A 27,439-nucleotide genomic window follows, 5' to 3' on the forward strand; every position below is an offset into this window, starting at 1 on the left:
CTCCATTTTTTCTGTTTATTTTTTTGTGTTTTACACTTTTTGTGGACTGATATAGTTTTTTTTTGTTTTTGATTTTTGTTTTTTAACCACCTGACAGCAGCATTTTGCTGGCTGGAGGGTGGTTTTTTGCGTGTGTTTTTTTGCTATGGAGCAAACAAAGGACGGATTGATGGCAAACGACCCTGGACTGGATGCAGAGACACGAAAGGAATATGAAACAGGACTGGATGACGAGACAAGAATGGTTAAAGACAACGGACTGGAAAATGGACAACGAGCTGGACAACGGAAAAGCCAAGTAGGTGGAAGAAAGTATTTAAAGGAGGCAACAGTTATCATTAATGTGGAAGATGTACAGGAAGTGAGAGCAGAAGATATTATTAAAGCGGTGATTGAAAAGTGTGGACATGGAAAAATTCTGGCTTTAAGACCAAGACAAGGGAAGGAGTACGAACTAACAATGGAAACAGAAGAATTATGTGAACAATTGACTGACAAACTGATGATAAATGGGGTGAACTGTGAAATCAAAAAGCTTCATAATAGGGATTTTGTTGTTTCCTTCATGCACCTGCCGGTCTAGCTTGAAGATAAGGAAATTCTGGAGAAATTAGATACTTGGGGAGTTTGTCCCATATCTAAAATTAAACGAAGGTTTTATCCGGGTACCGACATAGAAGACGGAACAAGGTTCCTTAAAGTGAGGTTCCCTAAAGAGGTGGCATCCTTGCCATATAGCACAAAAATGGAAACAGCAGAAGGAACGCAGTACTTCAGGGTGATGCACAGCCATCAGGTGAAGACCTGTAGGCTGTGCATGAGCCCGGAGCACATGCTGAAAGACTGTCCAGAATTCAAGTGCTACAAATGCGAGGAAAGGGGGCATTTTGCAAGAGACTGTAAAACTATTAGGTGCCCGGAATGTAAAAATTTTTTAAATAAGTGTGAATGCTGGATGGAAGGAGAGGAAGGAGGAGGAGAAGATCAGGACCGGCAGGTGCATGAAGAAAACAACAAAAGGGAAGAAGATAATGAAGCAATAGAAAGGACAATGGAGGAGGAAATGAATAACAATGAAAAAACGGAAGGAGAAAACAAAAATGAAGAGAAAGAAGTACAGTTATCAGGACAAGATGGACAGTGGTCACAAATGGAAATATCAGACAGTTTTAAAACTTTTTTAAGCACGGTGGAAAAAGAGGAACTAAGAAAGACTGGTCAAGCTGAAGGAATGGAAAATGATGAAGAAACAAGGATGAAAAATGTGGATAAGAACAAAGTGGAAAGAGGATTTTTAAGAAGAAGAACTTTTAAGGTAAAACCAAACTTGGACATGGCAAAGAAAAAAGTTTTAACAAAGAACAGAGCTAAATTTGTAAATAGGTATGAAGTGTTAAGGGGACTGGAAGAAGATGAAGAAAAATTATGTTTTTAAAATATTTTATCTATTTTAAAATGCTTTTAATCTTTGTCTCTTTTAACGGAAGAAGTTGTTGGTTGAGAGCGTTGGAAGGAGATGAAGGACAATGAGGATGTGTAGGTTTTTAATTTCATTTTTATTTATTTTAATGGTTTTAAACTGTGTGTCTTTTAATGCAAGGGGACTGATGGGAAAAGATAAATTTGAGAAAATAAGAGAGAAATGTAAACACAAGGAAGTGATAGGTTTACAGGAAACAAACTGGAAAGAACATGCAATGGACGATTTTAAAAAGTTGTGGCAAGGGGATATTATATATAATAATGGTGATGGTAAATCTGGAAGAGGTGTTGCTTTTTTAATAAGGAAAGATGTTTTAAACTTTAAAAGAATTGTGTATAGGGATAATTATGGAAAATGTTTAGTAATAGAGGTGAACTATGAAGGACATGAATTAATAATAGCAAATATACATGCACCAACAGAAGATAAAGACAAAAAAGAATATTTTGAGGTTTTAAATAAAGTATTTAAAGATTTTAAAGAAATAATAATGATGGGAGATTTTAATACTGTTTTTAGAAAACAAGATATGGCTGATGGAATGGTTTTTAAATCGGATATAGGAAGAAAGGAACTAAATGAGTTAATAAAGGAAAATAGTTTAATAGATATATGGAGGGAAAGGAATAGAGAAAAAAGAGAGTTTTCAAGGAGACAAATAGTGGGGAATTTTATATGTCAAACGAGAATAGATTTTATTTTATGTACTAGAAATATTGAAAATTTTATAGAAAACATACAGTATGAAGAGAACAGTTTTAGTGATCATAAGCTCTTGCATTTTAAAGTGAATATAGAAAACATACAAAAAGGACCAGGGACTTGGATTTTAAACACAACAATTTTAAAAAATCAAGATTATGTTCAAAAAGTCAAAGAAATAATAGAGAATGAAAAAGAAAATAGAATGTATGATGAAGATAAAAGGATATGGTGGGAAAACACAAAATATCAAATAAGAAAATACACAATCAAATATTGCGCAGTACTACAAAGATGTAAAAAGTATACAGAAAAAGAAGTTAAAAGATCCTTAGAAAAAGAATTAAACAAAGAAAATAAAGATATTGAAAAAATCAAAGAAATAGAGCAAAAATTACGAGATTTAGAAGAAGACAAATATAAGGGGGCAATGTTGAGGAGCAGATCTAAATACACAGTAGAAGGGGAAAAATGCACGAAATTCTTTTTTGATTTAGAGAAGCAAAGAGGTAAAGCAGGAATACTAAAGGAAATTAAAGGGAGGAATGGAAAAATTGCGAAAGGAAACATAGAAATACTAGAAGAAATCAAGCATTTTTATGAAGATCTATTTAAAGCAAAAGGTATTGATGAAGAAAAAGAAAGGAAGATTCTAAATTATATAAAAGTAAAACTAGAAAAAGATGACAACAAAGAATGTGACAGAGAAATAGAAGAAGAAGAGATTGAAATTGCAATAAATCAACTAAATAAAAAGAAAAGTCCAGGTATAGATGGAATAGGAAATGAATTTTATATTGTTTTTAAAGATATTTTAAAAGGAATACTTAAAGAAGTTTTTAAAGAAATTTTTAAATGTAAAGAGATGAATGAAAGAATGGGGATGGGATTAATGAAGTTAATATATAAAAGAAAAGGAGCAAAAACTGAATTACAAAATTATAGACCAATAACAATGTTGAATACAGATTTAAAGATTTTAGCAAAAGTTTTAGCGAATAGATTAAAGGAAGTGATGCCTAAATTAATTAAATCAAACCAAGCATATGCAATAAAAGGGAGAGATATAGCAGATGTAACAATGAGTATTAAAAGCACAATAGATTATTTACAAGAAAAGAAGATGAATGGTTTTTTAATTAGTGTAGATTTTGAAAAGGCTTTTGACAGAGTCGAACATACTTACTTATTTGATGTACTCAAAACATTTGGATTTGGAGAGAATTTTATTAATTGGATTAAAATTTTATATAATGGGGCTTTAACAAAAGTAAAATGTAATGGTTTTTTAACAGAATGTTTTAAAATTACAAGATCGATTAGACAAGGATGCCCTCTTTCAGCACTATTATATTCCCTAATCGCAGAACCTTTAGGGTTAGCAATAAAACAAGAAACTAAAATTAAAGGAATAAAAATAGAAGAAGAGGAGGATGAAGGAAAAATATACCAGTATGCTGATGATACAACAATAATAGTGAAGGAGAAAAAGAGTGTAAAAGAAGCCATGAAAAAAGTACAGGAGTTTTGTAAGGGAACAGGAAGCAAAATAAATGAAAATAAAACACAATATATGAGGTTTGGTAAAGCAGATATTTTAACAGATTGTTTCCAATTTAGAGAAGTAGAAGAACTGAAAATTTTAGGAATTTTAATTGGTAAAAATGAAAGAAAAGCAACAGAAAAGATGTGGGATGATCTAATAAGAGGAATAGAATCAAGATTAAATTTTTGGAGGATGAGAGAACTTTGCTTAAAGGGGAAAGCCTTAATATTAAATGTTTTAATGACATCAAAGCTATGGTATAAATTATATGTAACAGAAATGCCATGTTGGATAGAAGGGAGATTAAAAAAGTGTGTTCAAGATTTTTTATGGGAGGGGAAACCCCCAAGAATTGCGTATAATACAATAATAGGAGCAACAGAAGAAGGAGGGATAAGATTGATTGATATTAAACAAAGGAAGAATTGTCTTAGAGTGAAAATAGTTAAAAAGCTTTTACAAGAGGAGAACTCAACAGAATGGAAAAAGGTTATGAAATATTTTTTAAACAAAGTTGGCAATTTTAACTTAGGAGAAGACATTCTTTGGTTAAAAACTAAAAACTGGATGACGGAAAAGTTACCAGGGTTTTATCAAGAAATTTTAAGTGCATGGGGGAAATTTTTAGACGGAGTATTTTACCAAGTAAAGGGAAGAGAAAACTTGTTAAATCAACCTTTGTTTTTAAATAAAAGTATTTTAAAAGAAGGGAAGGAACTATTTTTTAAAAAATGGATGGATGTGGGGATTTTAAGAATAAGGGATGTGCTTTATGAATTCAAAAAGGGATTTTTAACTAAGCAATATATAGTAGACTTAATGGAAGAAGCTAAAGAGGAATACAGTGTAAAGGAAATAGAAAATAAACTTGAAATGGTCAAAGGTGCCATACCAAAAGAATGGATTACAAGAATAGAAAATATGGAAGAATGTGGGAATGAAAAAGTCATACATGTCTATTTAAAAGGAAAGCTTTGTAATTTTAAAGATTGTTTACTGAAAGACTTTTATGTGTATTTTAGAGATAGTGTATTTCAAGAACCAATAGCAAATAACTTTTGGGTACAAAGATTGAATAGTGTGAAAAAGGAAAATATATGGAAAAACATGAGAGGGAAAATAATAGAAACAAGATTGGAATGTTTTGAATATTTTATAAGACACAAGGCAATTTTTACTGAGTGCATTTTAACAAAGATACATATAGAACAAAATGCAACATGTAAGGTTTGTTTTCAAGAAGATGAAGGAATTTTACACCTGTTTTTATACTGTAAAGAATTAGAATGTTTTTACATGAAATGCCAAAAAATGCTAAAAGATTTATTGAAAGATTGGGATGAAGAACAATTGGAATGGAATACTCTTGTGATGTTCGGATGGAATATGGAAAACAAAAACAAAAAGTTTGTAAATCTTCTTATAATGATGATTAAAAAATGTGTGTGGGAAAGAAGAAATGTAGCAAAACAGGAAAAAGTTGTTTTAAATGTGTGGAATGTACTAAAACGAAAAATGGAAAGATACATAGAAAGACTGTACTGGTACTTTAAAGGAGAAGACATGTTACCAAGCTTTTATGATGTGTTTAATGATGAAGTGTATAATGTTTTAAATGGTTTAAAGTGGAAAATGCCCAAAGAGGATGTTATGTTATGAAGAATGTTGATTTTAATGTAAAAAAAAAAAAAAAAAAAGAAATGCCCGATCTCATCTGAACTCGGAAGTAAAGCAGGGTCGGGCCTGGTTAGTACTTGGATGGGAGACCGCCTGGGAATACCAGGTGCTGTAAGCTTTTCGAAGTGCTTCATTTGGCAGCTGATTTAAATAGCCAACGCTTGACAGCCTCTTTCGCTTACGGCCATACCACCCTGGAAATGCCCGATCTCATCTGAACTCGGAAGTAAAGCAGGGTCGGGCCTGGTTAGTACTTGGATGGGAGACCGCCTGGGAATACCAGGTGCTGTAAGCTTTTCGAAGTGCTTCATTTGGCAGCTGATTTAAATAGCCAACGCTTGACAGCCTCTTTCGCTTACGGCCATACCACCCTGGAAATGCCCGATCTCATCTGAACTCGGAAGTAAAGCAGGGTCGGGCCTGGTTAAAAAAGCAGTGGAACTTTGGCATTTCTACATTAATTGTAGCACCTTTTGCTGTGACTAGTTAATGAACATTTAGTGGACTTCTAATTTAAATTAGTTTAACATGTACAATTATACAGACAAAATCATCTGCTACCCTCAGGCAGATGGTTCCGCAGCATCTGGTCACGCACCAGCCGGCTAAAGGAAAGTTTCTTCCCTCAGACTATCAGGCTGATGAACACTTAATACACAACACACAGACTCTTCCATACCCTCACTGCACACCATCGATATGTAGCATGCACTGACCTTTAGCCAATCCATACTTGAAACAACACTGCCTGCAACTATGTGGACACCTATTCATTGTACATATCGCTGTCAATTTCACATTGTCATTTTATTTGTTATTTGTACTGTCATTGTATTTGCACTGTCATTTTTTTGCACTATCTGTATTTTTTACTGTTTGTACAGATAATTTTTCATGATTTTTGGTGAATTTTTCATTTCTCATGATTTTTTGGTGATTTTTCAAGATTTTTTCATTTTTCATGATTTTTCGTGATTTTTTCATTTTCCATGATTTTTCGTGATTTTCATGATTTTTTCATTTTTCATTTTTCGAAAATTTTTCATTTTTCGTGATTTTACGTTATTTTTTTTAAAAAATTCATTTTTCGTGATTTTTTGTGATTTTCCAAAAATTTTTCATTTTTTGTGATTTTTCAAAAATTGGATTTTTTGTTATTTTTCCAAAAAATTTCATGTTTTTCGATTTTTCAAAAATTTTTCATTTTTTGTTATTTATTGTGATTTTTCCAAAAATTACATTTTTGTGATTTTTCAAAAAATTTTCATTTTTTGTGATTTTTTGCGATTTTTCAAAAAAATTTCATTTTTTGTGGTTTTTTGCAATTTTTCCAAAAATTTTCATTTTTTGTGATTTTTTGCGATTTTTCAAAAAAATTTCATTTTTTGTGATTTTTCAAAAAAAATTCATTTTTTGCAATTTTTCACAAATTTTTCATTTTTTGTGATTTTTCGTTATTTTTTTAAAAAATTCATTTTTTGTGATTTTTTGTGATTTTTCAAAAATCTTTCAAAAATTTTTCATTTTTTGTGATTTTTCAAAATATGGATTTTTTGTTATTTTTCAAAAAAATTTCATTTTTTGCGATTTTTCAAGAATTTTTCATTTTTTGTGATTTATTGTGATTTTTCCAAAAATTGAATTTTTTGTGATTTTTCAAAAAATTTTCATTTTTTGTGATTTTTTGCGATTTTTCAAAAAAAAAATTTTGTGATTTTTCAAAAATTTGTAATTTTTTGTGATTTTTTGCGATTTTTCAAAAAAAAAATTTTTGTTATTTTTCAAAAAAAATTTTTTTTGTGATTTTTCAAAAAAATTTCATTTTTTGTGATTTTTTGCAATTTTTCCAAAAATTTTCATTTTTTTGTGATTTTTTGCGATTTTTCAAAAAAATTTCATTTTTTGTGATTTTTCAAAAAAATTTCATTTTTTGCGATTTTTCAAAAAATGTTCATTTTTTGTGATTTTTCAAAAAAAATTCATTTTTTTGTTATTTTTTTGCGATTTTTCAACAAAATTTTATTTTTGTGATTTTTAAAAAAAATTTCATTTTTTGTTATTTTTCAAAAAATTTTCATTTTTTGTGATTTTTTGCGATTTTTCAAAAAATTTTCATTTTTTGTGATTTTAAAAGATTTTCATTTTTTGTGATTTTTCAAAAAAAATTTCATTTTTTTGCGATTTTTCAAAAAATTTTCATTTTTTGCGATTTTTCAAAAATTTTTAATTTTTTGCGATTTTTCAGGAGCTGATGAAGAAGACAAGGCAGGAACTGATGAGGCCGATACAGGAGCCGATGAAGAAGCCAAGGCAGGAGCTGACGAGGCTGATACAGGAGCCGATGAAGAAGCAGAGGCAAAAACTGACGAGGCTGATGCAGGACCGATGAAGAACACTGGCAAGGAACTGATGAGGCTGATGCAGGAGCCGATGAAGAAGACTGGCCAGGAACTGATGAGGCTGATGCAGGAGCCGATGAAGAAGCCGAGGCAAAAACGGACGAGGCTGATGCAGGAGCCGATGAAGAAGACTGGCAAGGAACTGATGAGGCTGATGCAGGAGCCGATGAAGAAGACTGGCCAGGAACTGATGAGGCTGATGCAGGAGCCTCCAATAAAGAAGTCGATGCAGGAGCCTTCAACAAAGTAAGTATAATAGTTAAAACCTTTCAGTGACATAATCATACTTTTTGCACAGCCTCCCCATCTATGCCTACAAAACTGTATTCAGGAGTATATACACCACCTAATTGTGATGTACAAACGATGAACTTACAGCAGACAGTGGAGAGTCTGAGTGGGGCTTCTGTGAAAGATCTTCACAGGAACGTTTTCTTCTCTTTGTTTCCCCGGCTCCTAAATGAGCACAGTTGTGATTATCAGAACACAGTGTCTTAGTGTGACGACTTTTATTTATTAATGCATACAGTTGAAGCCGGAATTATAAGCCCCCCTGTTAAATTTGAGTTTATTTTTCACAATTTATGTGTAATGGAGAGAGGACTTGTTCAGGCACATTTCTAAACATAATAGTTCTAATAACTTAATTTCTTATAATTTATCTTTACCATGATGACAGTATATAATATTGGGTCATACTTTACAATAAGGTTTCATTAGATAATGTATTTACTAACATGAACTAATTATGAACAATGCTTGTACAACATTTTTAATCATAGTTCAACATGTACTAATGCTTCATTAAAATAATATTTAATGCTTAGTTGATGGACTGTGAGTTGGCATGGATGACTGTAACACGAACAAATACTGCATTAAGTGTATTGTTCATTGCTTGTTTATGGTAGTAAATGCTTTGACATTAACTGATACAAACTTATTGTAAAGTGTCACCCTTTAAGGTAACACTTTAGAGTAATAGTCCATTAGTTAATATTAGTTAATGCATTTACTGACATGACTTAGAAGTTTAATACATTAATTACAGTATTCATTCATCTTTGTTAACGATTTAATGTTTAAGTTAAATAACATTAGTTCATTAATGCACTGTGCATTAAGTAATGTCAACAAGCACAACTTTGGATTTTAATAATGCATTAATGTTGAACTGTAATTAAAAAATGCGGCACAAGATTGGTGACACTTAGTGTTAGTAAATTGATTAACTAAAGGACTATTATTCTGATGTGCTACCATATTTAGATTGAGAAAGTAAAGGCTTAACTAGCTTAACACTGTTTGTTCTGTAGCCAATAAAAAAACATAAATAATAAAACAAATAAAACTTTCTTCAGAAGATAATATACTATCGTAAGTACTGTGAAAATGTCCTTGCTCCATTAGCTTGAATAAATATTTCACAGGAGGGCCCTCAACTGTAGTTCATGCTGCAACAGTATGAATAAATGTTAATAAGTGACATTTATTATGTGATATACCTTGTCTTTCAGAGGAGCTGAGTGGTTTCTTCGGCAGACCGCCTTTGTCCTCAACTGCTAAAGAAGGACAAAAAAAAAAACACAAGATAGGCAAAAGTCAGTGTCAAAGCAGCAAGAAGACAATCTCATCAGCACAGTGTTTTGATGTTGTGTTTCATTGATTATGCTATGGTACATAAACAATTAAAGACAATAATAAAGGGTTATACACACTGCAAATTTTAGATTGTAGATTTAACTACCTTAGAGTTCAAATTAACACTCCCTCAGTGTTTATATGGGAACCACTATAAAAGTGTTAAAATAACACTTTTGAAAGTGTTAAAAAAAATTTACCACTCAGAGAGTGTTAATTAGCAAACTCTTATTGTGTAAAATATATGAAAAATGTATATCAAAATACTGGCAGCAGTAGCCAAAACCAAAGATGAAATCAACTGAGAATAAAACTTTAAATAAAATAATAATGAATAAAAAAAAAATAAACAAATTACACAATAAAATTTATTTTTATTTTTAACATCTTTAAAACAACTCATCACATTAAACAACTCATCATGGAGCTTCACTTATTACTGAGCTTTGGCTTTAATTCTGTCATGTGAACAAAAGCTCTTTATGAAATTTCTGTTGTTCATTTGAAGTCACCATGATGGAGGACAGAGTCTGCTTTAGTAGGACTCTTCAACTTCTTGCTATAAAATTGTTTTTTTATTTGGATGCTATAATTATTAGTGATAATCACACTATTCTTACATGTAGCATGAAAATTCAAAAGAAAATGTAAGAGTCAGTCTGAAGAGATTAACTTTGATATCAAAGCCATCTTCTCCTGCTTGTTTTCTAATTCAGTGTCAAATTAGTTATGTGTGTGAAATAAATAAAATACATAAATGAAACCACTGAAGCTTTAACAATTAATGACTTTAAAAGCATGATTTACAATGTGAATGTTTGATCTATGGCAGCACTTAAAAACACCCAGACATCAACAATTAGTCTTTGAATCTCAATAATGGTGACAAACAAAAAAATAAAAATCAATTAAAAAAACTACTGAAATATTACCTCCCAAACACAACACAAAATAAATGAAAAGAAAGAGATTGTAACAACATAAAGCTGCATAATTTATTTATGATGCAATGCATGCTGGGAGCTTTGTACTATGCTGGCACATAGCATGAAATATGCAGCTTTTTTCTTTTTAGCAACCATGGTTGAGGTTCATATCCTGATTCTTGATGTCTGTGTGTCATAAAGATCTGCTGGAGCTCTAGTGTGACACTTTATATAACTCTAGAATTTTAACACTTCACTCTGAATTACCACAACACTGAAAAGAGCACAAAAATGAAAATTTTTTGAAAAATCGCAAAATATAAATTTTTTTTGAAAAATCGCAAAACATGAAATTTTTTTTAAAAATCACAAAAAATGAAAAATTTTTGAAAAATCGCAAAATATGAAATTTTTTTGAAAAATCACAAAATATGAATTTTTTTTTAAAAATCGCAAAATATAAATTTTTTTTTAAAAATCGCAATAAATCACAAAAAATGAAAATTTTTTGAAAAATCGCAAAATATGACATTTTTTTTAAAAATCGCAAAACATGAAATTTTTTTGAAAAATCACAAAACATGAAAATTTTTGGAAAAATCGCAAAATATGATAATTTTTTGAAAAATCGCAAAAAAAGAAATTTTTGAAAAATCGCAAAATATGAAAAATTTTTGAAAAATCGCAAAAAATCACAAAAAATGAAAATTGTTTGAAAAATCGCAAAAAATCACAAAAAATTAAAAAAATTTTAAAAATCACAAAAAATTTACATTTTTTGAAAAATCGCAAAATATGAAATTTTTTTGAAAAATCACAAAAAATGAAATTTTTTTGAAAAATCACAAAAAATTTAAAAAATTTGAAAAATTGCAAAATATGAAAAAAATTTTAAAAATCACAAAAATGAATTTTTTTTTGAAAAATCGCAAAATATAACATTTTTTTGAAAAATCACAAAAACTGAAAAATTTTTGAAAAATCACAAAATATGAACAATTTTTGAAAAATCGCAAAAAATGAAATTTTTTTGAAAAATCGCAAAATATGAACATTTTTTGAAAAATAGCAAAAAATGAAAATTTTTTGAAAAATCGCAAAATATGAAAACATTTTGAAAAATCACAAAAAATGAAAATTTTTTTGAAAAATCGCAAAATATAACATTTTTTTGAAAAATCACAAAAACTGAAAAATTTTTGAAAAATCACAAAAACTGAAAAATTTTTGAAAATTCACAAAAACTGAAAAATTTTTGAAAAATCGCAAAATATGAACAATTTTTGAAAAATCGCAAAAAATGAAATTTTTTTGAAAAATCGCAAAATATGAAAAATTTTTTAAAAATCACAAAAAACGAAAATTTTTTGAAAAATCGCAAAATATAAAAATTTTTTGAAAAATCACAAAAACTGAAACATTTTTGAAAAATCGCAAAATATGAACAATTTTTGAAAAATCGCAAAAAATGAAAAATTTTTGAAAAATCGCAAAATATGAAAATTTTTTGAAAAATCGCAAAAAATGAAAATTTTTTGAAAAATCGCAAAATATGAAAAAATTTTGAAAAATCACAAAAAATGAAAATTTTTTGAAAAATCGCAAAAAAATCACAAAAAATGAAATTTTTTGAAAAATCGTAAAATAAAAAAATCACAAAAAAATCAAGAAAAATGAATTTTTTTTAAAAATAACGAAAAATCACGAAAAATGAAAAATTTTTGAAAAAACAGAAAAATCATAAAAAATGAAAAAATGAAAAATGAAAAAACTTGAAAAATCACGAAAAATCATGAAAGATGAAAAAATCTTGAAAAATCATGAAAAAATCTTGAAAAATCACCAAAAATCATGAAAAATTCACCAAAATTCATGAAAAATTATCTGTACAAACAGTAAAAAATACAGATAGTGCAAAAACAATGACAGTGCAAATACAACGACAGTACAAATAACAGACAAATAAAATGACAATGTGAAATTGACAGCGATATGTACAATGAATAGGTGTCCACATAGTTGTAGGCAGTGTTGTTTCAAGTATGGATTGGCTAAAGGTCAGTGCATGCTACATATCGATGGTGTGCAGTGAGGGTATGGAAGAGCCTGTGTGTTAAGTGTTCATCAGCCTGATAGTCTGAGGGAAGAAACTTTCCTTTAGCCGGCTGGTGCGTAACCAGATGCTGCGGAACCATCTGCCTGAGGGTAGCAGACGGTTTTGTCTGTATAATTGTACATGTTAAACTAATTTAAATTAGAAGTCCACTAAATGTTCATTAACTAAAGTCACAGCAAAAGGTGCTACAATTAATGTAGAAATGCCAAAGTTCCACTGCTTTTTCTGTGACAGCTGTAGGGCTCGTCGGGGGATTGAACCCAGGACCTCTCGCATCCTAAGCGAGAATCATACACCTTGACCAACGAGCCCTGAAGAAAGACCCTGCTGTGCCAAAAAAAATTCTTACTTTTTTATAAATACTTTTTGTTCTTGTTGTTTTTAGTATGTGCCACCTGGGTTGTCTTTGATGCAGTCCCTTTTAAGTTGGCTGTGCAGCACAATCCACAATAGCGATCTGCTAAAAAGATTCAGAGTGAGCTTCTGTTTAGAATACAGTTAAAAGCATCAGTCTGCAATATTAGAAAACCAGTAAAACAACACAGGTGGACCTCTGGAAAAGCCAGGTAAGCCATTTTGAACAATGCCATAATGAAAAGATTTATTTATTTACATTAATCCATGCATCTCTTTATTTAGGCTATTTGCTTTATACGAGCTTACATGTCCTACAAATTTATTAATAGGACATACCCTATTAATAAACCGCCATGTTGTGAACCCGAAAGCAAAGCATCCAGTAAAAATTCATGTCTGGGGAGCCATATTCCGTCAGGGACCTGGACCGCTAGTTGTGTTAGAAGGTTAGTTCAAATCTCTTTAATATGATTGAATCGTTTCTTTGCAGTTTCTTTATTTATATATATTTTTTTATTTTTATTTTCAGGAATTATGGACAGATGTTTTTACGAAGACACTATAATAAAATTCAATCAGGCTCCATACGTAAAACAACACTTTAAGAACCATATCACTTCTTCCAAGGTAGATACAGTATGTAGGCCTACTGTACCAACTTTGTATGTGTGTGTGTACATGTTCACTGATGTGTGTGTGTGTGTGTGTGTGTGCACGTTCACTGCTGTGTGTGTTGAACTTTTTTATCAATCTTGATGATTATTGAATAATTAATAAAGTTAACACATTGCTTAAAGGGCACATAGTTTACCCCTTTTTTAATGATTTAACATTAATATTATGGTTCTTCTGAGTGTGCCAGTCTAGGTTCAGTTCAAAACACAATCCAGATTTTTTTATTATAATGTGTTATAATGTGTCATTTTAAGGGCGTGTACACAGCTCGCTGTTTTACATTTACATTTAGTCATTTAGCAGACGCTTTTATCCAAAGCGACTAACAAATGAGGACAAGGAAGCAATTATCACAACTATAAGAGCAACAATAAATAAGTGCTGTAGGCAAGTTTCAGGGCTGTAAAGTCTAAGAAGGAAAGCATTAGTAATGTAAGAATTATTATTTTTTTTTTTTTTGAGTACAGTTAGTGGTATAGCTAGAGGCAATTGCAGATTAGGAAGTGAAGAGGAGACTAAATAGTTGAGTTTTAAGTCGTTTCTTGAAGACAGCAAGTGACTCTGCCGTTCTGTTGCAGTTAGGGAGTTCATTCCACCAACTGGGCAGATTGAATGCGAGAGTTCGGGAAAGTGATTACTTCCCTCTTTGGGATGGAACCACGAGGCGACGTTTATTCACAGAACGCAAGTTTCTTGAGGGCATATAAATCTGCAGAAGTGAGAGCAGATAAGAGGGAGCAAAGCCAGAGGTTGCTTTGTAGGCAAACATCAGAGCTTTGAATTTGATGCGAGCAGCAACTGGCAGCCAGTGCAAACGGGTGAGTAGCGGAGTGACATGTGCTCTTTTCAATTCATTAAAGACCACTCATGCTGCTGCATTCTGGAGTAGCTGAAGGGGCGTGTTGCTTCGCATGAAAATTAGTTTCAAATTCAGTCGGTCGGTGAGTAAATGAATATGATGAATGAGAACACACAGGCATGTGCGTATAGACATAAAATGTAATGTTGTACAGTAACGTGTCAATTGTTTGTTTCAGTTGTCTTTATTTGAATGGTTTCGTGAGGATGTGATGGTGTGCTTTATCTGGCTGATTCCCGCTGAAGTGGGCGGGTTGTGTGACGTTTGATTCGGGGGATGTTATGGGGCGGGGTTTGCGTGACGTGCTGCGAGCTACTAGCCCGACAGTGGAAACGCAACATGATTTCGGCCTCACTGCTTAACCTCCTGGGCAATTGCCCCGGCTCATCCTGGCTCACACTGGCCTCAGCTCACAGCCTAGAAGTCCAATGAACTATCCATTGCACCACAGAGCTCCTGCCTCTAGCACTGTTGCACAGAAAGCAATTTTTGGTACTCTCTGGCCCATAAAAGCACAGCTCACTGCAGATAAAGTACTGCTGGGATTCATACATAGGATCTTCTGTTTACTAGACAGGTGTTTTGACCAACTAAGCCACAAAACCAGACAGGGGGTATTTGTTTAATCGAAAAAAGAAACGGTAAAAACGGTAGCACTGCATGTTTGAATGTCTAGACTTAAAAATGTTAAAGTCCAATTGGTTACGCATCACCATACCATGCTATATAATGCCATCGTCCAAAACCCTATTAATAGTACAATATTAAAATTGTTTTATTATTTAATATATAATCAAGGTTTCCCTTCTTAAACCAATTAACTTCTCTCTATAAAGCTTCAAAAATTGCAACAAATGAACACTCCAATGAAACAATGTACAAATAAAATAAAAATGAAAATAAAACATTTACTTAAAACATTTCAAAATTTCCCAAAAGTCCAGTACAGGTGATGAACACTCAAAAAGATTCTTTTGCAAAACAACTAGGTTGCAAATTCAGTTCAAGAGATCTAGGATGTTGCACTTGTGAGTTTGTTGTAAATTTACACTCTTACCATGACGCTGAATAGGTTTCACTTTGTATCTTTCCAACAGGTGTATCCAAAAAATCCACTTAATGGGAGGCTCGCCAGTCCAACTCCACAATTAGACACGCACCGATGGAAGTTGAGACAATCCAAATCCAGAAAAGAGTTCACACTTCAATTAATTTGAATGCAGAGCAGATCACATTCAGCAACTGACTTCAATAGAACATCTCACTGATGAAAAACCAGAAGAAGATGCACAAGCAAACAAACAAAGGGGAGAAAAAAAACATTAGCATTTTACAGTGTATGCATTATCTCAGCTTAACACATTTGTAAATAAACAGCAACAATAAATGACCATGTATATGCTTCTCTCTGCTGAATTTCTGTGTTTTTCCTATTTCTTTCTCCTATTTGGCATTTTCTTTTTACAAATGACAGCATTTTACTTAAACTCTCTCACTTAAACTTTACACAATCACTTGTATAATACTGTGTATAATACTGTGTTTTTACTAGACCAAACAAATGGTTAATTAATGAAACACATTTTTGACACTAGTTTTAATCATGTTATAATGAAAACAATAAAAAAAAAAACACGAACTCACCAAGAAAATCATTCAAAATCAAAGCGAAAAGCCAGGAAAACTCCAGGGGGCACTCGTGTGCAGATTTCACTCACAGATACAAATCTTGTTTTTTTCTCTCAATCCTTCATTAACGATATATGATAGAAATCATTTCAGCATCTTATTAATGGTCAGTTTTCACAGTTAATACACATTTAAAACATTAAAATATATATTCACATTTACATTTAGTCATTTAGCAGACGCTTTTATCCAAAGCGACTTACAAATGAGGACAAGGAAGCAACTTACACAACTAAGAGCAACAATGAATAAGTGCTGTAGGCAAGTTTCAGGTCTGTAAAGTTTAACAAGGGAAGTATTAGTAGTATTAGTATTAGTATTTTTTTTTTTGTGGGTACAGTTAGTGTGATATTCAGAGAGGCAATTGCAGATTAGGAAGTGAAGTGGAGACTAAATAGTTGAGTTTTTAGTCGTTTCCTGAAAGTAGCGAGTGACTCTGCTGTTCTTATGCAGTTAGGGAGTTCATTCCACCAACTGGGCAGATTGAACGTGAGCATTCGCGAAAGTGATTTCTTCCCTCTTTGGGATGGAACCACGAGGCGGCGTTCGTTCACAGAACGCAAGTTTCTGGAGGGCACATAGATCTGCAGAAGTGAGAGCAGATAAGAAGGAGCAAGGCCAGAAGTCACTTTGTAGGCAAACATCAGAGTTTTGAATTTGATGCGAGCAGCAACTGGCAGCCAGTGCAAACGGACTAGCAGCGGAGTGACATGTGCTCATTTCGGTTCATTGAAGACAACTCGTCTGCTGCATTCTGGAGCAGTTGAAGAGGCTTGATAGAGTTAGCTGGAAGCCCAGCTAGTAGAGAGTTGCAGTAATCCAGTTTGGAGAGAACAAGAGCTTGAACAAGGAGTTGAGCTGCATGTTCAGAAAAGAAGGGTCGGATCTTTCTGATGTTATAGAGTGCGAATCTGCACGATCGAGCAGTTCTAGAAATGTGTTCAGAGAAGTTTAGTTGGTCATCAATCGTTACTCCAAGGCTTTTCACCATTTTGGATGCAGTAATGGTTGCCCCATCCATCTGGATTGAAAAATTATGGTGTAGAGTCGGGTTAGCAGAAACTACAAGAATTTCCGTTTTTGCGAGGTTCAGCTGAAGATGATGATCTTTCATCCAGTGTGAAATATCCAACAGGCAGGCTGAGATGCGAGCTGGAACCGAGGGATCATCAGGATGAAAAGAGAGGTATAGCTGGGTATCATCAGCATAGCAGTGGTAGGAGAATCCATGTCTCTGGATGACTGGTCCTAGAGATGATGTGTAGATGGAGAAGAGAAGTGGCCCAAGAACAGAGCCTTGAGGCCTTGATATATATCTAATAGTTTTCTACTGTTATTAATTTAAAAACTTACATCTCTGCATTCCCTTGCGAACACTGAATCACCATAGCAACGGTAAACACAAGCTAACAGACGAGAGAGAGATTTGTTATTGTTTGTAAATCTGATCTGCTATAGTGTAAAGCACGATGATGTTATTCTAAAGCACTATTCCCTTGAATGCTGTTTAATACTCGATTATGAATTATTTAAAAAAATAAATAATTTTAATATATATTATTTAATCGAGTATTCTGCCAATGTTTTTTTTTCATATTTATAAGGGTGTTTCTATTTGCTCTATTGCTGTGTACTACCCACTAGTATCCTGGGTTACAACTGACTATATATAAATCAGTTGACATTATTAAGGCATTTATTGGGTACAATTGCTACTTTTTTACTGTCATTCATTGTGTTTTGGTCATTATCAATGCACTGTCACTTTAATTGAGCGTGAGCAGCGCGTCAAAAATAGACCCGGCACCAAAACTATCGCTGCACTGCTGCTTCAGCGACGCTCACGCCTAGCTCTGACGCGCTGCTGTTGCGTGCAGTATGAAAGCTCTAATCTGTTAACATGGACGCCGAAAAAACACGCGCTGCTGGCGCTTGCGGTTTGAAACAGCCGTTAGTCTTAACACTAAAAGAAAAAAACTGTGGATACGATAGTTCCAAACGCAGTTTCATCTAAGACAGTGGGGGGAAGCAAAATTTACTATGCTTTCAACTCAGTTACTTTGCACATGCATAAAGAGGCTCTTGTATGACAAATCCAAAAGGTGTGATCTTAACAATAGGTGGCGGTCACTTTTGCCCTAAACCACAGGTTGCCTTCGAGTCATTCCTTAAGTCCACTCGGCCTTGCACCGTTTTATAATCTTCCTTATTTAAAACAGCTCAATTAAGTCATCGGCTTCATTGTAGTGTACCCCTAGTATCTGAGCCTGCACTGCGCAATGAAAGAAAGAAGCAAAACGGGATGGACAGATGCCTAAAATGTTAGAAACACACCACACCTTAAGTCAGTGAAGAAAAGGGGCAAAGCTTGACACTCTTGTGGGACTCGAACCTACAACCTTTGAATGGCTCAGCTCACAGGTCCAATGAGCTATCCATTGCACCACAGAAACTGCACCAAAAAGCACTTTTTGGGACTCTCTGGCCCATGAAAGAACAGCCAACTGCAGACAAAGTACTGCTGGGAGTTGAACTCAGGATCTGCTGTTTACTAGACAGGCGCTTTGACCAACTAAGCCACAGGGTCAAACGATGTTGACAAGGGCTAATTGTTTAATCGAAAAAAGAAAAAAAAAACTAACAATGGCAGCGCTGCATGTGTGAATGTCTGGACTTGAAATATTAAAGTCCAATTGGTTAGGCATTACCACATTATGCTATATAAAGCCATCGTCCAAAGTCCTCTTAAACATGTAGCGTTCTTAAGGATTTGAGTTTTGTTTAGAAACCGACTGCTAAACATCCCGCTGCGTAAACACTCGTAACTCTTAAGAAAAAGCAACGCTGGCACATGTACAATAGGCACTGCTGGAACTTGAACCCAGGATCTCCTGTTTACGAGACAGGCGCTTTGACCAACTAAGCCACAGCACTAAAGCTGAAATGAAGGCAAGACGGTTTTGCACACAGAGACTAAAAAAAGACAGCAAGTCTAAAATGGCAATCAAAGAGGTTGTTTAAGTCTATTTGTCGCACTATTCATTAGGCCTCAAAGCTATACAATTTTATTATGCATTCCGGTAAGCTCTATAAAACTAGCGCATTCACCACCTGGATCAATTTAGCCCAGGATCTCCTGTTTACAAGAGAGGCGCTTCGACCAGCTAAGCCACAGCACCACAATGAATGACCGTAAGAGACATTTGCCCGATAACAAAAAACGAAGAAGAACAAACCAATACACAACAAAAACCAGCATGTCAGGATGCAGAAAATGCCGACAAGATGGACGTGGTCTTTTAGAGTCCGGATGATTATGTCTCAAACCTGACCAGTAACCTGGCCTCTGTTCAAGATCAAAGCAAAAAATGCATTGATTTATTTTTATTTAATCTACCCTTAATCATGTGTCAAGTGTTTTTTGGAATCTCCAGTTTCATTACATCCAAACCCAGATTCAGCTTGGAAAATGGAAATCTGAGGGAAAGGTGCAGTTTGGATTTGAACCTAGGACCTGCTGTTCCCAAGACAGGGGCTCTGGCCAACTTAGTCTTAACACTAAAAGAAAAAACCTCTGGATATGATACTTCCAAACGCAGTTTCATCTAAGACAGTGGGGGAAAAGCAAAATTTACTATGCTTTCTACTTAGTTACTTTGCACATGCATAAAGAGGCTCTTGTACGACGATTCCAAAAGGCGTGATCTCAACAATAGGTGGTAGACACTTTTGCCCAAAACCACAGGTTGCCTTTGAGTCATTCCTTAAGCTTACTTGGCCCTACACCGTTTTCTAATCTCCCTTATTTAAAACAGCTCAATTAAGTCATCGGCTTCATTGTAGAGTACCCCTAGTATCTGAGCCTGCACTGCGCAATGAAATTAAAAAGCAGAACAGGATGGACAGATGCCAAAAATATTGGAAATGCACCACTCCTAAGTCAGTGAAGAAAAAGGGCAAAGCTTGCAACGCTGGTGGGACTTGAACTCAAAACCTTTAAATGACTCAGTTCACAGCCAAGAAGTCCAATGCGCTATCCATTATCTTAGATTAAATGATTTCCATTTTCCGAGCTGACAGAGGGTTTGGATGTAATGAAACTAGATATTCCAAAAAACACTTAACACATGATTAAGGGTAGATTAAATAAAAATAAAATAATGCATTTTTTGCTTTGATCTTGAACAGAGGCCAGGTTACCGGTCAGGTTTGAGACATGATCATCCAGACTCTAAAAGACCACGTCCGTCTTGTCAGCATTTTCTGCATCCTGACATGCTAGTTTTTGTTGTGTATTTATTTCTTCTTCGATTTTTGTTATCGGGCAAATGTCTCTTACAATTAATTTTTGTGGCGCTGTGGCTTAGCGGGTCAAAATGCCTTGTAAACAGGAGATCCTGGGCTCAAATCCCAGCAGCGCCTTAGTTCAGGTGGTGCGTGTGCTTTTTTTATAGAGATTAACGAAATTAATTATAAAACTGTATAGCTTTGAGGCATAATGTATAGTGCGACAAAATGAGTTACATTTGAGAGCTCATCTGACATTTGAGAGCTCCCCCTCCATATTCTCCATCCCTCAAACCTATTGAGGATTTTTTTCCTGCCTGGAGATGAAAAGTGTATGACCGAAATCCAAACACATGTATACCCCTTCTCCAAGCTATAGCAGTTGATGCTTTTCGTGGCTGGATTTGCCATGCAAGGTGACATTTGCCCCACTGCTTGGCCACACCAATACAGAAAAGAGAATGCAGTATAGCTGTTTTTTTATTTATTTATTTTTTTACTGTAACTGTATTTAGTAAATACTTCTGTTGATGGTATATGTAGACCACATTTTCTGCAACTTTGTGTTGGTTGGGATGAACACTGTGTACGCTGTTTTTGTGAGGAAAATACAGTAAAATATATTTGGTATTTGTTTGTTTTGTATTAAAACAATTTTCGAAAAATTTTACAATGCACTTCTGTAGGTCTATGTACTGTCTGTAGTAAGTGTAACACTGAACAGAAGAAGGCTTACAGAAAGTCATTATGATGAATAGAGAAGAAGTGGTCATAGTGTTTTACATTAAGCACATTAGTGTTCAACTGATCTTATGAATATCTATTAATGTGATGGCTTGTGTGTGTCATTTGAAAACAAAATACCTTTTTGAGAAGAAATTACATTGTTTTGAACTTATAGTTTCATTTTGCAAAAGAATTGAAGAGTTTTGCCCAATGTGTGTGTGTTTTGTGATTTGTGTGTAGAGTTCTGACAATATGAGACATGCTTTCAGAAAATGTGTGTAAACAACTGGAAAAAACTGTAAACAACCTCTTTGGTTGTCATTTTAAGACCTCCAGGAACAAGTTTGGTGACCCCTGGCTTAAAAGCATAGTTCTCTCAGACAGCAACTTTACAGGGCAACACTATATGCTGAATGGCTCAACCGAAATTTTAACCTGTTATTTCTCACGGAATGAACGAGAATCATACAAGCAAGCCACTATGCAAAGTAATGTTTTGTGGCGACACTATATGCTGGCAAACTGGAATTCTTCGAAAGACATTTTTATGAAAGACATAATGTGCTGTAAAACGCAGGACACCTGCAAGGTCTCATCCGGTATTTGAACCTGGCACCTCTCACATCCAAAGCGAGAATCACACCCCTAGACCAATGAGCCACTAAAGTGATAGGAGTTCACATGGCGTCAGAAGCATCAAATAGTCAGAAATCTTTCTCTAAAGGGAATCAAGGGCACCCTAAGCGAGAATCATGCTCCTAGACCAACAAACCACAAAAGCTTGAATATTTCACAAGACTTCAGATTTCACAAGCAACAGATGGACAGAAATCCTTATTTAACAAACATTGAAGCAGGGCCTTTGCTTCATTTGGACCCAGGACTTCTACAATGGTTCGTCCAGGATTTGAAAACGGGACCTCTCGCACCTTATGCGAGAATCAAGCCCGTAGACCAACAAGCTACTGCAAAACAGCCACTTTACATGGCAATACTATCTGCTGACAAAATGGAATTCTTCAAAAGACATTTTTACGAAAGACATAATGCCCTGTAAAACACTAGGCAACTGCAACGGCTCGTCTGGGATATGAACACAGGACCTCTTGCACCCGAAGCAAGAATCATGCCCCTATACCAACGAGCCACTGCAAAACAGCAACTTTAGATGGCAACACTATCTGCTGACCAACCGGCATTCTCAGAAAAAAGGCCTCTGTGTAAGCCATAACGACCTTACAAAACAAAAGACAACTGTAAGGGTTCAACTGAAATTTTAACCTAGGATTTCTCATGGCATGAACGAGAATCATACTCCTAGACCAGCAAGCCACTATGCAAGAAATATTTATGTAGCGACACTATCTGCTGAGAAATTGGAATTCTTTGAAAGACGTTTTTACGAAAGACATAATGCCCTGTAAAACAGAGGACACCTGCAAGTGCTCGTCCAGGAATTGAAACTGAGACCATTCGCAACCGAAGCGAGAATCATACCCATAGACCAACAAGCCACTAAATTGGGAGAATTTCACAAGGTGTCAGATAGTCAGAAATCTTTCTCTTACGAATCAAGGGCACCCTAAGTGAGAATCATACCCCTAGACCAACGAACCACTGCAAAACAGCAACTTTATATGGCAACACTATCTGCTGACAAACTGGCATTCTCAGAAAAAAGGCCTCTGTGTAAGCCACAACGCCCTTACAAAACAGCAGAAAACTGTAAGGGCTCAACCAAAATTTGAATCTGGGATTTTTCATTGCATGAACGAAAATCATACTCCTAGACCAGCAAGCCACTATGCAAAGGAATGTTTTATGTGGCGACACTATCTGCTGACAAACTGGAATTCTTCGAAAGACATTTTTATGAAAGACATAATGTCCTGTAAAACTCAGGGCACCTGCAAGGGCTAATCCAGTAATTGAACCCGGGTCTTCTCGCAACCGAAGCGAGAATCATACCCATAGACCAACAAGCCACTAAATTGGGGGAATTTCACAAGGTGTCAGATAGTCAGAAATCTTTCTCTATCTAATCAAGGGCACCCTAAGCGAGAATCATACGCCTAGACCAACGAGCCACAAAAGCATGATTATTTCACAAGACATTAGAAGCAACAGATGGGCCAGAAATCCTTATCTAACAAACATTAAAGCAGGGCTTTTGCTTCATTTGGACCTAGGACTTCTGCAAGGGTTTGTCCAGGATTTGAAGCCGGACCTCTCGCACCTTAAAATGAGAATCATACCCCCAAACCAACTAGCTACTGTAACAGCCACTTTATATGGCAAAACTATCTACTGACAAACCGGCATTCTCAGAAAAAAGGCCTTTGTGTAAGCCACAAAGCCCTTACAAAACAGCAGACAACTGTAAGGGCTCAACCGAAATTTGAATCTGGGATTTCTCACGGCATGAACGAGAATCATACTCCTTGACAACCAAGCAACTATGCAAAGGAATGTTTTATGTGCCGACACTATCTGCTGACAAACTGGAATTCTTCGAAAAACGTTTTTTTATGAAAGCCATAATGCCCTGCGAAACAATAGAGAAACTGTAGGGACTCGTTTGGGATTTGAAACCAGGACTTTTCACACTCTAAGCGATAATCATACCCCTAGAACAACGAGCTACAAAAGCTTGACTATTTCACAAGACATCAGAAGGAACAAATGGTCAGAAATCCTTATCTAACAAACATTGAAGCAGGGCTTTTGCTTCATTTGGACCCAGGACTTCTACAATGGCTCGTCCAGGATTTGAAAACGGGACCTCTCGCACCTTATGCCAAGTCAAGCCCCTCGACCAATAAGCTACTGTAAAACTGCCACTTTACATGGCAATACTATCTGCTGACAAACTGGAATTCTTCGAAAGACATTTTTACGAAAGATATAATGCCCTGTAAAACATTGGACACCTGCAACGGCTCATCCAAGGTTTGACCACAGGACCTCTCGCACCCGAAGCAAGAATCATACCCCTAGACCAACGTGCCACTGCAAAACAGTAACTATATATGGCAACACTATCAGCTGACAAACTGGAATTCTTCGAAAGACGTTTTAATGAAAGTCATAGTGCCCTGTAAAACACATGACAGTTGCAAGGGCTCGTTCAGGATTTGAACCCAGAACCTCTCACACCCGAAGCGAGAATAATACCCCTAGACCAACGAGCCATTAAATTGAGAGAATTTCACATGGCGTCAGAAGCATCAGATTGTCAGAAATCTTTGTCAAACGAATCAAGGGCACCCTAAGCGAGAATCACACCCCTAGACCAACGAGCCACTGCAGAACAGTAACTTTATATGGCAACGCTATCAGCTGACGAACTGGCATTCTCAGAAAAAAAGGCCTCTGTGTAAGCCACAACGCCCTTACATAACAGCAGACAACTGTAAGGGCTCAACTGAAATTTGAATCTGGGATTTCTCACGGCATGAACGAGAATCATAGTCCTAGACAACCAAACCACTATGCAAAGGAATGTTTTATGCGCCGACACTATCTGCTGACAAACTGGAATTCTTCGAAAAATGTTTTTTATGAAAGCCATAATGCCCTGTAAAACAACAAAATAACTGCAAGGGCTCGTCCGGGATTTGAACCCAGGACCTCTCGCACCCTAAGCGAGAATCATACCCCTAGATCAACGAGCCACAAGAGCTTTAATATTTCACAAGACATCTGAAGCAACAGATGGTCAGAAATACTTATCTAACAAACATTGAAGCAGGGCTTTTGCTTCATTTGGACCCAGGACTTCTGCAATGGTTCGTCCAGGATTTGAAAACGGGACCTCTCGCACCCTAAGCGAGAATCATACCCCTAGACCAACGAGCCACAAAAGCTTGAATATTTTACAAGACATCAGAAGCAACAGATGGTCAGAAATCCTTATCTAACAAACATTGAAGCAGGGCTTTTGCTTCATTTGGACCCGGGACTTCTGCAATGGTTCGTCCAGGATTTGAAAACGGGACCTCTCGCACCTTAAGCGAGAATCATGCCCGTAGACCAACGAGCCACTGCAAAACAGCCACTTTACATGGCAACACTATCTGCTGACAAACCGGCATTCTCAGAAAAAGGCCTCTGTGTAAGCCACAACGCCCTTACAAAACAAAAGACAACTGTTAGGGTTCAACTGAAATTTGAACCTAAGATTTCTCATGGCATGAACGAAAATCAAACTCTTAAACCAGCAAGCCACTATGCAAGAAATATTTTATGTGGCGACACTATCTGCTGACAAATTGGAATTCTTTGAAAGACGTTTTTACGAAAGAAATAATGCCCTGTAAAACACAGTACACCTGCAAGGGCTCATCCGAGAATTGAACCCGTGTCCTCTCGCAACCGAAGCGAGAATCATACCCATAGACCAATGAACCACTAAATTGAGAGAATTTCACAAGGCGTCAGACAGTCAGAAATCTTTCTCTAATGAATTAAGGGCACCCTAAGTGAGACTCATACCCCTAGACCACCGAGCCACTGCAAAACAGTAACTTTATATGGCAACACTATCTGCTGACAAACTGGCATTCTCAGAAAAAAGGCCTCTGTGTAAGCCACAACGACCTTACAAAACAGCAGACAAGTGTAAGGGCTCAACCGAAATTTGAATCTGGGATTTTTCATTGCATTAACGAAAATCATACTCCTAGACCAGCAAGCCACTATGCAAAGGAATGTTTTATGTGGTGACACTATCTGCTGACAAACTGGAATTCTTCGAAAGACATTTTAATGAAAGACATTGTGCCCTGTAAAACACATAACATCTGTAAGGGCTCGTCCGGCATTTGAACCCAGGACCTCTCGCACCCTAAGCGAGAATCATGCCCCTAGACCAACGAGCAACTACAGTGATAAAATTTCACATGGCGTCAGAAGCATCAGATAGTCAGAAAACTTTCTCTAATGAATCAAGGGCACCCTAAGTGAGAATCATACCCCTAAACCAACTAGCTACTGTAACAGCCACTTTACATGGCAAAACTATCTGCTGACGAACTGGCATTCTCAGAAAAAAGGCCTCTGTGTAAGCCCGTAGACCTTACAAAACAGCAGACAACTGTAAGGGCTCAACCGAAATTTGAATCTGGGATTTCTCATTGCATGAACGAAAATAATACTCCTAGACCAGCAAGCCACTATGCAAAGGAATGTTTTATGTGGCGACACTATCTGCTGACAAACTGGAATTCTTCGAAAGACATTTTAATGAAAGTCATAGTGCCCTGTAAATCACACGACTCCTGCAAGGGCTCGTCCAGGATTTGAACCCCGGACCTCTCACACCCAAAGCGAGAATCATACCCCTAGACCAACGAGCCACTACAGTGATAAAATTTCACCAGGCGTCAGAAGCATCAGATAGTCAGAAAACTTTCTCTGACAAATCAAGGGCACCCTAAGCCAGAATCATACCCCTAGACCAATGAGCCACTGCAAAACAGTAACTTTACATGGCAACACTATCTGCTGACAAACCGGCATTCTCAGAAAAAGGCCTCTGTGTAAGCCACAACGCCCTTACAAAACAAAAGACAACTGTAAGGGTTCAACTGAAATTTGAACCTAGGATTTCTCATGGCATGAACGAGAATCATACTCCTAGACCAGCAAGCCACTATGCAAGAAATATTTTATGTGGCGACACTATCTGCTGACAAATTGGAATTCTTTGAAAGACGTTTTTACGAAAGATATAATGCCCTGTAAAACACAGTACACCTGCAAGGGCTCATCTGAGAATTGAACCCGGGTCCTCTCGCAATCGAAGCGAGAATCATACCCATAGATCAATGAACCACTAAATTGAGAGAATTTCACAAGGCGTCAGATAGTCAGAAATCTTTCCCTAACGAATCAAGTTCACCCTAAGTGAGAATCATACCCCTAGACCACCGAGCCACTGCAAAACAGCAACTTTATATGGCAACACTATCTGCTGACGAACTGGCATTCTCAGATAAAAGGCCTCTGTGTAAGCCACAACGACCTTACAAAACAGCAGACAACTGTAAGGGCTCAACCGAAATTGGAATCTGGGATTTTTCATTGCATGAACGAAAATAATACTCCTAGACCAGCAAGCCACTATGCAAAGGCATGTTTTATGTGGCGACACTATCTGCTGACAAACTGGAATTCTTCGAAAGACATTTTAATGATAGACATAGTGCCCTATAAAACACATAACATCTGCAAGGGCTCGTCCGGGATTTGAACCCGGGACCTCTCACACCCAAAGCGAGAATCATACCCCTAGACCAACGAGCCACTATATTGAATTTATTTCACATGGTGTCTGTGATAAAGTCACATTAACT

General features: G+C 35.6%; 1 protein-coding gene, 2 long non-coding RNA genes and 4 other non-coding genes across 7 annotated transcripts in view; 3 read left to right on the forward strand and 4 right to left on the reverse strand.

Annotated features, from left to right (window-relative positions):
- Positions 1–27,439, forward strand: part of LOC148681160 (protein NLRC3-like) — a 345,676-nt gene that overhangs the window by 271,698 nt on the left and 46,539 nt on the right. The gene's annotated exons all lie outside the window — the stretch shown is intronic.
- Positions 5,585–5,703, forward strand: LOC148681262 (5S ribosomal RNA). Its single transcript, XR_015943385.1, has one exon. It is a non-coding gene; the product is annotated as a 5S ribosomal RNA (ribosomal RNA).
- On the forward strand, positions 11,301–15,797 carry LOC148681263 (uncharacterized). The gene is made up of 3 exons (XR_015942925.1): positions 11,301–13,293; positions 13,377–13,474; positions 15,479–15,797. It is a non-coding gene; the product is annotated as an uncharacterized LOC148681263 (long non-coding RNA).
- LOC148681264 (uncharacterized) overlaps positions 13,697–27,439 on the reverse strand; it is a 43,902-nt gene continuing 30,159 nt past the window's right edge. Inside the window, exons 4-5 of the long non-coding RNA XR_015942852.1 lie at positions 14,780–15,128; positions 13,697–14,606 (exon numbers count right to left, since the gene is read on the reverse strand). This is a non-coding gene — a long non-coding RNA (uncharacterized LOC148681264). The remainder of the gene's footprint in view (positions 14,607–14,779; positions 15,129–27,439) is intronic.
- On the reverse strand, positions 18,931–19,004 carry trnat-cgu (transfer RNA threonine (anticodon CGU)). Its single transcript has one exon. It is a non-coding gene; the product is annotated as a tRNA-Thr (tRNA).
- Positions 24,686–24,757, reverse strand: trnap-agg (transfer RNA proline (anticodon AGG)). Its single transcript has one exon. It is a non-coding gene; the product is annotated as a tRNA-Pro (tRNA).
- trnap-ugg (transfer RNA proline (anticodon UGG)) lies at positions 27,318–27,389 on the reverse strand. The gene has a single exon. It is a non-coding gene; the product is annotated as a tRNA-Pro (tRNA).

Source organism: Danio rerio, chromosome 4, assembly GCF_052040795.2.
Source record: "Danio rerio strain M-AB ecotype USA chromosome 4, GRCz13ab, whole genome shotgun sequence".
Classification (NCBI taxonomy): Eukaryota; Metazoa; Chordata; class Actinopteri; order Cypriniformes; family Danionidae; genus Danio; species Danio rerio.